Below are 15,466 nucleotides of genomic sequence, written 5' to 3' on the forward strand. Positions count from 1 at the left end.
AAGAACACTTGAGAATGAATTGATATGATGATGAACCGCCATGAAGGACCTCCGTATGAATGGTGCAACGATATGAAGGTAGAAAAGAATAAGATTATGACCTTGCCAAGATTTAGATGAAGCCTCACAAAGAAATACTTAAAAGAACTTGGAACTCCGGAAAAGAAAGATAAACACCTGGGAAAAGAATCGATATCATGAGCCACTCCGGAAAAATAATTCAGATTACTATGAACAAGAATAAGAATTATGTTATGCTTACCCTTCATCAAGTTAAATTGATGACAAGCAACGGATTTAGCATACCACTTATTCTTCTTGAAAGAATCTTGAAGAGGCAGAGAGATAAGCACCACTTGAAGCATAATTGAAGGAAGCACCGGTAAGAATTCATAATTACATGGGAACACCACGAATTAATGGAGATACATGAGAATGAAAAGCTCATTAGCCAGCTAACAGAAAACTAGTACAAGGCGCCGGATAACCGAGAGACGAACGAAGAGACAACAATTGAGAAGAATTGAGGATGAAAGATGAAAGCTGAGAACGAAGATTCTTCTAAAATGATGGCCTTCGGAGGATCGAGAAATAAAAACAACTCAGAAACGCACCGGATCGCAAGAAAAGGATTACTCATGATTGGAACAATTAAGATGATGGCACCAAGCTGAAATGATTAAACTCCAAGAGAATGGACCAAGATTGAGAGAAACACTCGTTCGAATATTCAATGGAGAAAAAGACGAGAAGAACCCCATCAAGAATAACTGAGACACTCCGGAATAAGAAAGAATGAAAGGTTGAGCCATATGAGAATTAATTACGAATAGACCTTGGAGAAGGGATATGACTGATGAAATTCATACTTACGTCATAGTTGAAATAAATAGAGAACTCCGGGAAGAATTCCCACCTATGAATTCCTGAAATATCTGGTCATGCAATCTGGTACACGGATACAAGGAGTAATATCACACAACTCCTATACTAACCCGTCACTTGTATCACATCCGTCAACACACGACCAGAATCTCGGACCTTCATCTACAACAGACCCTCGTGATCACAATGATACCAAGTATGGCAGTACTCCCGAACAATCTGCACCAGTACTGGGGACATCGGGGTTATCTCGCCACTACTAGTATTGAAACAATTACGAACATCCTTCATTCTGAGATACTAACAAATTTGAATGATAACGATGTGCTCGAGAATCCCCTGGAGCTCAACTCCCCGGAAGAAAATCAAGTCAGACAGGAGGCACCAAGACAGAACTGTTGGAAATATGCCCTAGAGGCAATAATAATTAGTTATTATTATATTTCTTTGTTCATGATAATCGATTATTATCCATGCTATAATTGTATTGATTGGAAACACAATACTTGTGTGGATACATAGACAAAACACTGTCCCTAGTAAGCCTCTAGTTGACTAGCTCGTTGATCAAACATGGTCAAGGTTTCCTGGCCATAGGCAAGTGTTGTTTGTTGATAACGGGATCACATCATTAGGAGAATCATGTGATGGACTAGACCCAAACTAATAGACGTAGCATGTTGATCGTGTCATTTTGTTGCTACTATTTTCTGCGTGCCAAGTATTTGTTCCTATGACCATGAGATCATATAACTCACTGACACCGGAGGAATGCTTTGTGTGTATCAAACGTTGCAACGTAACTGGGTGACTATAAAGATGCTCTACAGGTATCTCCGAAGGTGTTCATTGAGTTAGTATGGATCGAGACTGGGATTTGTCACTCCGTGTGACGGAGAGGTATCTCGGGGCCCACTCGGTAATACAACATCACACACAAGCCTTGCAAGCAATGTGACTTAGTGTAAGTTGTGGGATCTTGTATTACGGAACGAGTAAAGATACTTGCCAGTAAACGAGATTGAAATAGGTATGCGGATACTACGATCGAATCTCAGGCAAGTAACATACCGAAGGACAAAAGGAATGACATACGGGATTATATGAATCCTTGGCACTGAGGTTCAAACGATAAGATCTTCATAGAATATGTAGGATCCAATATGGGCATCCAGGTCCCGCTATTGGATATTGACCGAGGAGTCTCTCGGGTCATGTCTACATAGTTCTCGAACCCGCAGGGTCTGCACACTTAAGGTTCGACGTTGTTTTATGCGTATTTGAGTTATATGGTTGGTTACCGAATGTTGTTCGGAGTCCCGGATGAGATCACGGACATCACGAGGGTTTACGGAATGGTCCGGAAACGAAGATTGATATATAGGATGACCTCATTTGGTTACCGGAAGGTTTTCGTGCATTACCAGAAAAGTTTCGGGCTCATCGGTAGTGTACTGGGAGTGCCGGGAGGGGTGCCGGGGACCATCAGGAGGGGTGTCACGCCCCAAGGGGTCTCATGGGCTATGGGAAGAGATAAACCAGCCCCTAGTGGGCTGGAATAAGTTCCCACTAAGGCCTATAAAGTTTGAGATGGAAAAAACACAAGGTGGAAAGAGTTTCCAAGTGGGAAGGTGGAATCCTACTCCAAGTAGGATTGGAGTAGGACTCCTCCACCTCCAATTTCGGCCAAACCTTTAGGTTTTGAGGCTGCCTCCTCCCCTCCCTCCCTCCTATATATAGTGGGGTTTTAGGGCTGATTTGAGACAAATTTTGCCACGGCAGCCCGACCACATACCTCCACGGTTTTTCCTCTAGATCGCGTTTCTGCGGAGCTCAGGCGGAGCCCTGCTGAGATTAGATCACCACCAACTTCCGGAGCGCCGACACGCTGCCGGAGAACTCATCTACCTCTCTGTCTCTCTTGCTGGATCAAGAAGGCCGAGATCATCGTCGAGCTGTATGTGTGCTGGACGCGGAGGTGCCGTCCGTTCGGCACTAGATCGGAGCGGATCGTGGGACAGATCGCGGGACGGTTCGTGGGATGGTTCGCGGGGTAGATCGAGGGACATGAGGACGTTCCACTACATCAACCGCGTTTCTTAACGCTTCTGCTGTGCGATCTACAAAGGTACGTAGATCGGAAATCCCCTCTCGTAGATGGACATCACCATGATAGGACTTCGTGCGCGTAGGAAAAAAAAATTCCCATGCGACGTTCCCCAACAGTGGCATCATGAGCTAGGTTCATGCGTAGATGTAATCTCGAGTAGAACACAAAAGTTTTTGTGGGCGGTGATGTGCGTTTTGCTGCCCTCCTTAGTCTTTTCTTGATTCTGCGGTATTGTTGGATCGAAGCGGCTCGGACCAACATTACTCGTACGCTTACGAGAGACTGGTTTCATCGCTACGAGTAACTCCGTTGCTCAAAGATGACCGGCGAGTGTCGGTTTCTCCAACTTTAGTTGAATCGGATTTAACCGAGGAGGTCCTTGGATGAGGTTAAATAGCAGTTCATATACCTCCGTTGTGGTGTTTGCGTAAGTAAGATGCGATCCTACTAGATACCCATGGTCACCACGTAAAACATGCAACAACAATTAGAGGACGTTTAACTTGTTTTTGCAGGGTATATGCTTGTGATGTGATATGGCCAATGATGTGATGTGATATATTGGATGTATGAGATGATCATGTTGTAATAGTTAATGTTGACTTGCACGTCGATGGTACGACAACCGGCAGGAGCCATAGGGTTGTCTTTAAACTAACGTTTGTGCTTGCAGATGTGTTTACTATATTGCTAGGATGTAGCTTCAGTAGTAATAGCATGAGTAGCACGACAACCCCGATGGTGACACGTTGATGGAGATCATGGTGTGACGCCGGTGACAAGAAGATCGTGCCGGTGCTTTGGTGATGGAGATCAAGAAGCACATGATGATGGCCATATCATGTCACTTATGAATTGCATGTGATGTTAATCCTTTATGCACCTTATCTTGCTTAGAACGACGGTAGCATTATGAGGTGATCTCTCACTAAAATTTCAAGACGAAATTGTGTTCTCCCCGACTGTGCACCGTTGCGACAGTTCTTTGTTTCGAGACACCACGTGATGATCGGGTGTGATAGACTCAACGTTCACATACAACGGGTGCAAAACAGTTGCACACGCGGAACACTCGCGTTAAGCTTGACGAGCATAGCATGTGCAGACATGGCCTCGGAACACATGAGACCAAAAGGTCGAGCATGAATCATATACTTGATATGATTAGCATAGAGATGCTTACCACTGAAACTATTCTCGACTCACGTGATGATCGGACTTGAGATAGTGGATTTGGATCATGTACCACTCAAATGACTAGAGAGATGTACTTTTTGAGTGGGAGTTCTTAAGTAATATGATTAATTGAACTAATTGTCATGAACATAGTCTAATGGTCTTTGCGAATTATGATGTAGCTTGCACTATAGCTCTACTGTTTTTATATGTTCCTAGAGAAAATTTAGTTGAAAGTTGATAGTAGCACACTTTGTAGACTCAGTTTGTAAAACCGAGGATTGTCCTCGTTGCTGCGCAGAAGGCTTATGTCCTTAATGCACCACTCGGTGTGTTGCACCTCGAGCGTCGTCTGTAGATGTTGTGAACATCCGACATACACGTTTCTGATGACTACACGATAGTTCAGTACAAAATACTTAATGGCTTAGAAACAAGGCGTCGAAGACGTTTTGAAACGTCACGGAACATAAAGATGTTCTAAAGAGATGAAATTGTGATTTCATGCTTGTGCCCTTGTTAAGAGGTATGAGACCTCTGACAAGATTCTTTGTCCATGAAGTAAAGGAGAAAATCTTAATCGTTGAGCGTGTGCTCAGATTATCTGAGTACGACAATCGCTTGAATCAAGTGGGAGTTGATCTTCCAGATAAGATAGTGATGGTTCTCCAAAGTCACTGGCACCAAGCTGTGAGAGCTTCGTGATGAACTATAACATATCAAGGATAGATACAATGATCCTTGAGCGATTCGTGATGTTTGACACTGCGAAAGTAGAAATCAAGAAGGAGCATCAATAGTTGATGGTTAGTAAAACCACTAAGTTTCGATAAAGGCAAGGGCTAGAAGGGATACTTCGTGAAACGGCAAAGCAGTTGCTGCACTAATGAAGAGACCCCAGATTAAACCCAAGCCCGGGACTAAGTCCTTCTGTTATGAGGGGAACGGTCATTGAGGCAGAGCAACTCTAGATACTTGGTAGATAAGAAGGCTGGCAAAAGTCGAAACAAGTATATTTGATATACATGATGTTGATGTGTACTTTACTACTACTCCTAGTAGCACGAGGGTATTGGATACCGGTTCGGTTGCTAAGTGATTAGTAACACGAAATAAAAGCTACGACATAAACGGAGACTAGCTAAAGGCGAGGTGACGATACGTTTTGGAAGTGTTTCCAAGGTTGATATGATCAAACGTCGCACGCTCCCTCTATCATCGGGATTGGTGGTGAAACCCAAATAATTGTTATTTGTTGTTTGCGTTGAGCATGAACATGATTGGATTGTGTTTGTTGCAATACGATTATTCATTTAAAAGAATAATAGTTATTCTATTTGCTTGAATAATTACCCTCAATGGTTTATTGAATCTCGACCGTAGTGTTACACATGTTCATAATATTAGTGCCAAAAGATATAAAGTAATAATGATAGTACCACTTAGTTGTGGCACTGCCACTTGAATCATTTTGGTGTAAAATGCATGAAGAAGCTCCATGCTGATGGATCGTTTGGACTCACTTGATTTTGAATCACTTGAGACATGCAAAACATGCCACATGAAACAAGTAGAGTAACTTGTTGGGAGTAATGCATTTTTTATGTGTGCAGTCCAATAAGTGCTAAGGCACGTAGTGGATATCATTATGTTCTTACTTCACTGACGATTTGAGTAGATACAGGAGTATTTACTTGATGAATCACAAGTCTGAAATGTTGAAAACTTCAAAGCTATTTTAGAGTGAAGATCGTCGTGACAAGAGGATAAACGGTCTACGATATGATCATAGAGATGAATATCTGAGTTACGTGTTTTGGTACGCAGTTAAGACAATGTGGAAATTGTTTTGCAGTTCATGCCACCTGGAACACCATAGTGTGATGATGTGTCTGAATGTATTAGCCACGCCCTATTTGATATGGTGCATACTATGATGTCTCTTATCGAATTACCATTATCGTTTATGGGTTATGCATTAGAGACAAGGGCATTCACTTTAAATAGGGCACCGTGTATTTCTGTTGAGATGACACAGTATAGACTAAGGTTTAGAGAAATATAAAGCTGTCGTTTCTTGAAAGTTTGGAGCTGTGATGCTTATGTAAAAAAGTTTCAGTCTGATAAGCTCGAACCCAAAGCGGATAAATGCATCTTCATAAGATATCCAAAACAGTTGGATACATCTCCTATCTCAGATCCGGAAGCAAAGTGTTTGTTTCTAGAAACGGTTTCTTTCTTGAGGAAAGGTTTCTCTCGAAAGAATTGAGTGGGAGGGTGATAGAACTTGATGAGGTTATTGAACCATCACTATGACTAGTGTGTAGCAGGGCAAAGGAAGTTGTTCTTGTGGCGCCTACACCAATTGAAGTGGAAGCTGATGATGGTGATCATTGAGCTTCGGATCAAGTTACTACAAACCTCGTAGGTCGACAAGGTCGCGTACTACTACAGAGTGGTATGGTACCCCTGTCTTGGAGGTCATGTTGTTGAACAATAATGAACCTACGAGCTGTGGAGAAGCGATGGTGGGCCCGGATTCCGACAAATGGCTGGAGGCCATGAAATCCGAGAGAGGATCCATGTATGAAAACAAAGTGTAGACTTTGGAAGAACTACTTGATGGTCGTAGGACTATTGAGTAAAGATGAATCTTTAAAAGGAAGACAGACGACGATGGTGATAAGTCACTATTAAGAAAAGCTCGACTTGTCACAAAGATGTTTCCGACATGATCAAACAGTTGACTATGGTGAGACTTTCTCACTCATAGCGATGCTAAAAGTCTGTTAGAATTATGTTAGTAGTTGTTGCATTATTTTCGAAATATTGCACATAGGATGTCAAAACATTGTTTCCTCGACGGTTTCCTTGAGCAAACATTGTATGTGATACAACCAGAAGGTTTTGTCGATCCTAAAGATACTAACAAGTATGCAAGCTCCAGCGATCCTTCAATGGACTGGTGCAAGCATCTCGGAGTTTGAATATACACTTTGATGAGATGATCAAAGATTTTGGGTTTGTACAAGGTTTATGAGAAACTTGTATTTCCAAAGAAGTGAGTGGGAGCACTATAGAATTTCTGATAAGTATATGTGGTTGACATATCGTTGATCAGAAGTACTGTAGAATTTCTGTGAAGCATAAAAGGTTGTTTGAAAGGAGTTTTTCAAAGGAATACCTGGATTGAGCTACTTGAATGTTGAGCATCAAGATCTATGGAGATAGATCAAAACGCTTAATAGAAGTTTCAGCAAGATGCATGCCTTGACAAGTTTTTGAAGGAATTCACAATAGATCAGCAAAGAAGGAGTTCTTGACTGTGTTGTAAGGTGTGAATTTGAGTAAGACTCAAAACCCGACCACGGCAGAATAAAGAGAATAGACGAAGGTCGTCTTCTATGCCTTAGCCGTAGACTCTAAAGTATGCCATGCTGAGTATCGCACCTGATGTGTGCCTTGCATCAAGTCTGTTAAGAGGTACACAGAGTGATCCAGGATTGAATCACAGATCAGCGGTCAAAGTTATCCTTAGTAACTAAATAGACTAAGGGATTTTTCTCAATTATGGAGGTGGTTAAAGAGTTCGTCGTAAAGGGTTACGTCGATGCAAAGCTTTGACACTAATCCGAATAACTATGAGTAGTGAAACGGATTCGTATAGTAGAGTAGATATTTGGAGCATTTCCGAATAGCACGTAGTAGCAGCATCTATAAGAAAATATAAATATTTTTAAAGAACGCACGGATCTGAAAGTTTCAGAACCGTTGACTAAAACCTCTCTCACGAGCAAGACGTGATCAGACCCCAGAACTATATGGGTGTTGGATTCGTTGAAATCACATGGTGATGTGAACTAGATTATTGACTCTAGTGCAAGTGGGAGACTGTTGGAAATATGCCCTAGAGGCAATAATAATTAGTTATTATTATATTTCTTTGTTCATGATAATCGTTTATTATCCATGCTATAATTGTATTGATTGGAAACACAATACTTGTGTGGATACATAGACAAAACACTGTCCCTAGTAAGCCTCTAGTTGACTAGCTCGTTGATCAAAGATGGTCAAGGTTTCCTGGCCATAGGCAAGTGTTGTTAGTTGATAACGGGATCACATCATTAGGAGAATCATGTGATGGACTAGACCCAAACTAATAGACGTAGCATGTTGATCGTGTCATTTTGTTGCTACTGTTTTCTGCGTGTCAAGTATTTGTTCCTATGACCATGAGATCATATAACTCACTGACACCGGAGGAATGCTTTGTGTGTATCAAACATTGCAATGTAACTCGGTGACTATAAAGATGCTCTACAGGTATCTCCGAAGGTGTTCGTTGAGTTAGTATGGATCGAGACTGGGATTTGTCACTCCGTGTGACGGAGAGGTATCTCGGGGCCCACTCGGTAATACAACATCACACACAAGCCTTGCAAGCAATGTGACATAGTGTAAGTTGCGGGATCTTGTATTACGGAACGAGTAAAGAGACTTGCCGGTAAACGAGATTGAAATAGGTATGCGGATACTGAAGATCGAATCTCAGGCAAGTAACATACCGAAGGACAAAGGGAATGACATACGGGATTATATGAATCCTTGGCACTGAGGTTGAAACGATAAGATCTTCGTAGAATATGTAGGATCCAATATGGGCATCCAGGTCCCTCTATTGGATATTGACCGAGGAGTCTCTCGGGTCATGTCTACATAGTTCTCGAACCCGCAGGGTCTGCACACTTAAGGTTCGACGTTGTTTTATGCGTATTTGAGTTATATGGTTGGTTACCGAATGTTGTTCGGAGTCCCGGATGAGATAACGGATGTCACGAGGGTTTCCGGAATGGTCCGGAAACGATGATTGATATATAGGATGACCTCATTTGGTTACCGGAAGGTTTTCGTGCATTACCAGAAAAGTTTCACGCTCATCGGTAGTGTACTGGGAGTGCCGGGAGGGGTGCCGGGGACCATCAGGAGGGGTGTCACGCCCCAAGGGGTCTCATGGGCTATGGGAAGAGATAAACCAGCCCCTAGTGGGCTGGAATAAGTTCCCACTAAGGCCTATAAGGTTTGAGATGGAAAAAACACAAGGTGGAAAGAGTTTCCAAGTGGGAAGGTGGAATCCTACTCCAAGTAGGATTGGAGTAGGACTCCTCCACCTCCAATTTCGGCCAAACCTTTAGGTTTTGAGGCTGCCTCCTCCCCTCCCTCCCTCCTATATATAGTGGGGTTTTAGGGCTGATTTGAGACAACTTTTGCCACGGCAGCCCGACCACATACCTCCACGGTTTTTCCTCTAGATCGCGTTTCTGCGGAGCTCAGGCGGAGCCCTGCTGAGATTAGATCACCATCAACTTCCGGAGCGCCGTCACGCTGCCGGAGAACTCATCTACCTCTCCGTCTCTCTTGCTGGATCAAGAAGGCCGAGATCATCGTCGAGTTGTACGTGTGCTGTACGCGGAGGTGCCGTCCGTTCGGCACTAGATCGGAGCGGATCGTGGGACGGATCGCGGGACGGTTCGTGGGACGGTTCGCGGGGCAGATCGAGGGACATGAGGACGTTCCACTACATCAACCGCGTTTCTTAACGCTTCTGCTGTGCGATCTACAAAGGTACGTAGATCGGATATCCCCTCTCGTAGATTATCATCACCATGATAGGACTTCGTGCGCGTAGGAAAAAATTTGTTTCCCATGCGACGTTCCCCAACAAGAACTCCGTCACATCGGCATCATATAGATTCCAAAAATATCCGCATGATCCTCAAAAAATTTGAGTGAGAAGAGGAGTAGAATTAAAATATTACGTCAAGATTCCTCACGAGAGCATAGAAAAGGAGAAAAAAGAATCCTACTCTCCGATATATAACTAGACTCAAATAGTTTTTCACTAGACTCGACTCGGCCAAGTTCGATCAATCAAGGGGGCTCCTAGGTCGGTACGGCTCTGATACCAACTTGTCATGCCCAAGATGCGACCCTATCCTCAATTTGGCACGACGGCCTCGTCAGGGATAGAAGCGCATCTTGTCGTGTCGCAAGAATGGATATCGTTACAAGTACATGTACTGAAAAGAAGAGATATATAAAGAGTTGGCTTACACTCGCCACAAGCTACATCAGAGTCACATCAGTACATTACATAATCATCAAGAGTAAGAGCAGGGTCCGACTACGGACGAAAACAAATGACAAAAGAAGAACGACGTCCATCCTTGCTATCCCAGGCTGTCGGCCTGGAACCCATCCTAGATCGATGAAGAAGAAGAAGAAGAAGCAACTCCAAATGAACAATCAACGCGCTCGCATCAAGTAACCTTTACCTGTACCTGCAACTGATGTTGTAGGAATCTGTGAGCCACGGGGGACTCAGCAATCTCATTTCCAAAGGTATCAACACTAGCAAAGCTTAATGGGTGAGGTATGGTTAAGTGGTGAGGTTGCAGCAGCGGCTAAGCATATATTTGGTGGCTAACTTACGAGTACAAGAATTAGAGGGGGGAGATCTACGCATAACGGACGTGACTACTGATGATCAAATAAATGATCCTGAACACATACCTACGTCATACATAACCCCACCGTGTCCTCGATCGGAGAAGGAACTCACGAAAGATACAGTCACGGTTACGCACACACTTGGCAAGTTTTAATTAAGTTGACTTCAAGTTATCTAGAACCAGTGTTAAACAAAGTTTCCACGTTGCCACATAACCGCGGGCACGGCTTTCCGAAAGATTTAACCCTGTAGGGGTGCTCCAACTTGTCCATCACAAATTACCACAAGCCGCATAGAAATCCTCAATCCCGAAGCTCGCGATCTCGTCGGATTCCCTAGTGGAAAACCTCAACTCTGAGATTACCCAAAGCATCACCGGAATCCCGATGCACAAGATATCTCGTCAAAGTTAAAACTAATCCAGCAAGGCCGCCCGACGTGTCGACGATCCCGATAGGAGCCGCGTATCTCGTTCTCAGGACACGACGGATAAGCACAGCGTACGATGGCCTGATAGAAATCTCCCGAGTTGCCCCGGGTTGGCCCCGCAAACGGCTCTAGTTTTGGACAAGCACCAACAGCACTGCCCCCCTGTATTATGTGAAATTACTCCTCGGGTTCATGACGCCCTATGCTTTCAGTATTAACAAGTTATTATGTTGGGAAAATGTAGTACCAATGTTGGGCCTTGCCGGACCAGCTTTAATCTAAAACGAATTATCAAGGGGGTCCCCATAACAACCCCGATCGTGTTAGGAGCGCTCAATTATGGAACATAACACCGGTAGCCGAAACTAAGGGGGCAAAGGTGGAACAAAACACCAAGCTAGAAAGGCCGAGCCTTCCACCTTTTACCAAGTATATAGGTGCATTAAATTAAATAGCATTAAATATGGTGATATGACAAGGAACGCATGTTTTCACATGGAAGCATCTGAACCTGCAACTAGCAACGCTAACAACATCGTAAGCAAGCAGTAACATAGCCAATCAGTGGTTTGCTAGGTCGAACAGGTTGAAGGTTATCATGGCATTGTTGAGAGGCTGATATTTAACAAGTGGTAGGTAACGAGACATAATCGATAGAAGCGGTAAACTAGCATGGCAATGATAGTAATGGTATCTGGGGAAATGATCATCTTGCCTGAGATCCCGCTTGGAAGAAGAATGTCTCCGTGAAACAGACGAACCGACGTAGTCGAACGGGTCCTCACATCCGACACGCTTGCGGAACTCTATCGAGACGAAGCAAACCGGAAACACAAATCAACACACGGAATTCACCACATGATGCACAACACAAATGATGCATGAGGAGCTGAATACATGCAAGTCACGGCATGAAAATTCCACACAAACAAACACTACACATTAAGTGAAGTTCAATATGCAACGAGTTGCATATTGACGAAACTCCACGTTTAATTATTTAGTTCTATCCCGATTAGATACACGGCAATATTAAATGTGGTTAAACATGGCAAGAGGTGAAGCGCAATTAATCTACCTATCTAGGCATTTTAATTGAGGTCGGAAATGTCATATAGCACCTCCGAAACGACCTCACATGTTACTTTACAATTCTGACCAGATCTGAACTAATTCTTTTAATTAGTTGTTAAACAGCAAAACAAATAGGTTCACGTGATTCTACGCATCATTTCTAGAAATCTACACATAAAGAACATCTCCAACGGAGCTACGGATCAAAAGATACATGCACCGCAAGATATGATGGCATGAATGCAATATGTGTGCAACGACGGTCACGAGCACTTCAAAACATACAAACAGGAAGAGAACATGAAATTACACGAGATTCTAAGCAAGTTTCATGTAGGACACGATCAAATCGGAGCTACGGTTCATCAACTACGAGCTAAACAAGAAATAATTACAATTTGCCAAAAATCAGCCACATAGCATATCTTATGCCCCACAACTACGGGCTACACAACTCCGATATGCTCAAGCAAGGCATGGCACGAAAGAGGGCAAGAAGCACTACTACAAACAACTAACAACAACTAGCATGGCATCATGGATCACTAGGGAAAGAAGACACAAAATGGCATCTCACACACTATTTCAGACTTAGTGAAAATTACACCTCATGAAAGTGCAGTTTTCGATCTGAAGCTATATTGACAGCAGCAAAACCTATAGCTACAGGACTCCAAATAGTATGAAAATTTACAGAATTCTAGAGAAACGCAAGGGCTACAACTAACTTCATTGGACCAACCTCAAAAGAGCTACAGATCCAAAGATAGAAGCAAGACAAGACAGCAACAAAATATAACAGATTCCAGACTTAGAAATATTTCAGCTCCTCTAAAACAGCACTATTTCTAGCAACTTGAGAGCAATCAAAACACACATAAACATGCATTACTATTGCAACTAAAAATACCAGGGGCTAGTTGAAACACCCAAGAACAACTCCCTAGTTGACAACTTAATCAAACGGAGCACGGAATAAATCCTACGAATTAATCAAAAGAGCAACATAGCAAAATATCTCGTGAACTAACTTACTCGAAAGCTAAAACTAATTGCACAGAAAAATCACATGGATTTTTCTACCCCGAAAACATATAAAATATGTGGGGTTTGCAACACAAAATAAAGCCACACAAAAAATGCGAGATAATAACCTATACACGGGAAAATAAACTACCGGCAATTCCTACGCGCAAAAATATGAGTGACCTCTCTAAAATAAACGGAAAAATAGATCCTAAAACATAGCCATTTTATCTAAGGCACACGGGCAACCCGGTCTTGCACGAAAAATAAATACGGGTCGAAACCTATTAGGACAGCACGCTTATCTAGGCAACAGCACACTAAATGACGTCAAACAATTGTGCAAGTTGGATAATCGTATTCTACGCGAAAACCTACGCCAAAACCATATAAAGATCACCTCGATCCGACTTACGGAATATAAGTTACGGGGGTTCTAATATATGTCTAATTCTGAAATTATCTAAACCGAAAAAAAATCCTATAGAGCTACTAGGCCGAAACTAAGGCGTCAAATTAACTAAGAGGCGCCTATGTGTAAATAAAAAAAAGGGGAGCTGGGGGTCTCACCTAGCGGGCCTCCACTTGGGCCGGCCTGGTGCTGCTGGTGGAGCAGGCCGGGGGGGAGAGGCGAGGCGGGGCCGAGCCGGCTGCTGGCGCTGGTGGGCCGCGCGGGGAAGCGCTCCTGCGTGGCCATCTGGGCCGGGGAGGAGGCCCACGTGGCCAGGCGAGGCGCCGGTCAATGCACGCGAGGCGAGCTGGCCTCGACCTCCTGTCGCGACCATGGCGACGCCGCGCTGCGCAGACGGCCGGCGAGGCTCGGCCGGGACGCGAGGAAGCCGAGGGGCGGCGGACCCCGACGGGATCCGGCCCGAGGAGGCGGCAGAAGGGAGATCTGGTGGCGGCAGAAGGGAGATCTGGAGATCGAGATCGCGAACTACGGCGGTGCTGAGGTGGCGATCCGGCCGGGAACCGACGGGGAGAAGCTGGGGCCGCGGGGTCCGGCAGCGGCGGCCGCTGGCCGGTGGCGGGCACTGCTCCCGGTGGCAAGGGGCGAGGCGGGGCTGGAGCCCGGTGGCGGCGCGGCGACGGGGAGATCGGGCTCCTCCCGCTCTGGAGCACGAGGGCAGGGAACGGCGGCTCCAGATGGGCCCGAGAGGGCCGGCGATGGGCTCGGCGGGCCCTGCGCGCTGGTGGGAGGAGAGAGGAGGTGGGAGTGGGGTTGGCACGGATTTTGAGGTAGGTTAGAGATGGCTGTCTAAAAATTAGGAGGAGGGGGTATTTATAGAGAAAAGAGGGGCTCGGTTAACCGGAATCGCGTTCCGGATCCAACCGCGGGGTCAGATTTGGACGATTCCGAATGCGGGTATGGGTACGCGGCCGAGTAGAGGGGATATCCGGAGACGAGAGGGAGAACGGGCGGCGCGGCAACGAATTTTTAAAAGACCGACAGACGTCCGACGGTAGACCGAATACGGTGCCGCTACGGTCGACCGTTCGGGTACCAGACGGACTCCGATCGCGACGAAATTCGACAGGCGGTCTAGCGATATCCAATCACGACCGCGTGCCAAGTTTCACCCCGATCAGAGAAAGTTTTAAACACACTTTTAAAACAAGGTTTCGACGATGCCGCGGGCGCGTGCGTGTGTGGTCAGGCTCAGAACGAACAACGACGAAAACCGACAACTAACAAGGGATGCAAGTTTTGAAAACGGGCGGCAACGGGATGCCGATGCAATGCTGATGATGCGCATGATGCGATGATGATGTGACAAAATAAAACAGATACACGACGAAAACGGAAAGGAAAGGAAATCTTCTCGAACGTCGGCATCGGGCTGTCACACTTACCGCCGCTGCTTGTTTTCAAAAATAGCTGCGACGGGTTACCCTCTACGCTCGCCACTAATTTTTGATCCCTTATAAGTCCTTTCCCAGTAGTGGACATGTTTATGTTTTTGCCCTTCATTGTTTGTTCACATGTATGTAATAGGTATTTGTTTCTAATAAATATTAGTCGGTCCGATATTGGCGCGGTGGAATTTTTTCCATTTGTGCTCCAGTTACCCCCACTCCCACCACCCACCCTCCCAGAAACAAGTTGTCCCCTCCCAAGGAGCCACACTCACAGGTGACCCACCTCATCATCCCCTCCCCCTTCTGGTTTTCCCCCATGGATCCAGCAGCCATTCTGGGATGTCCTGGCACTGACGACCGCCCCTGGCCTTTCCCTATGTTGCCTCGCCGCATAC

The sequence above is a fragment of the Hordeum vulgare genome, chromosome 6H (assembly GCF_904849725.1).
Source record: "Hordeum vulgare subsp. vulgare chromosome 6H, MorexV3_pseudomolecules_assembly, whole genome shotgun sequence".
NCBI classification, from domain to species: Eukaryota; Viridiplantae; Streptophyta; class Magnoliopsida; order Poales; family Poaceae; genus Hordeum; species Hordeum vulgare.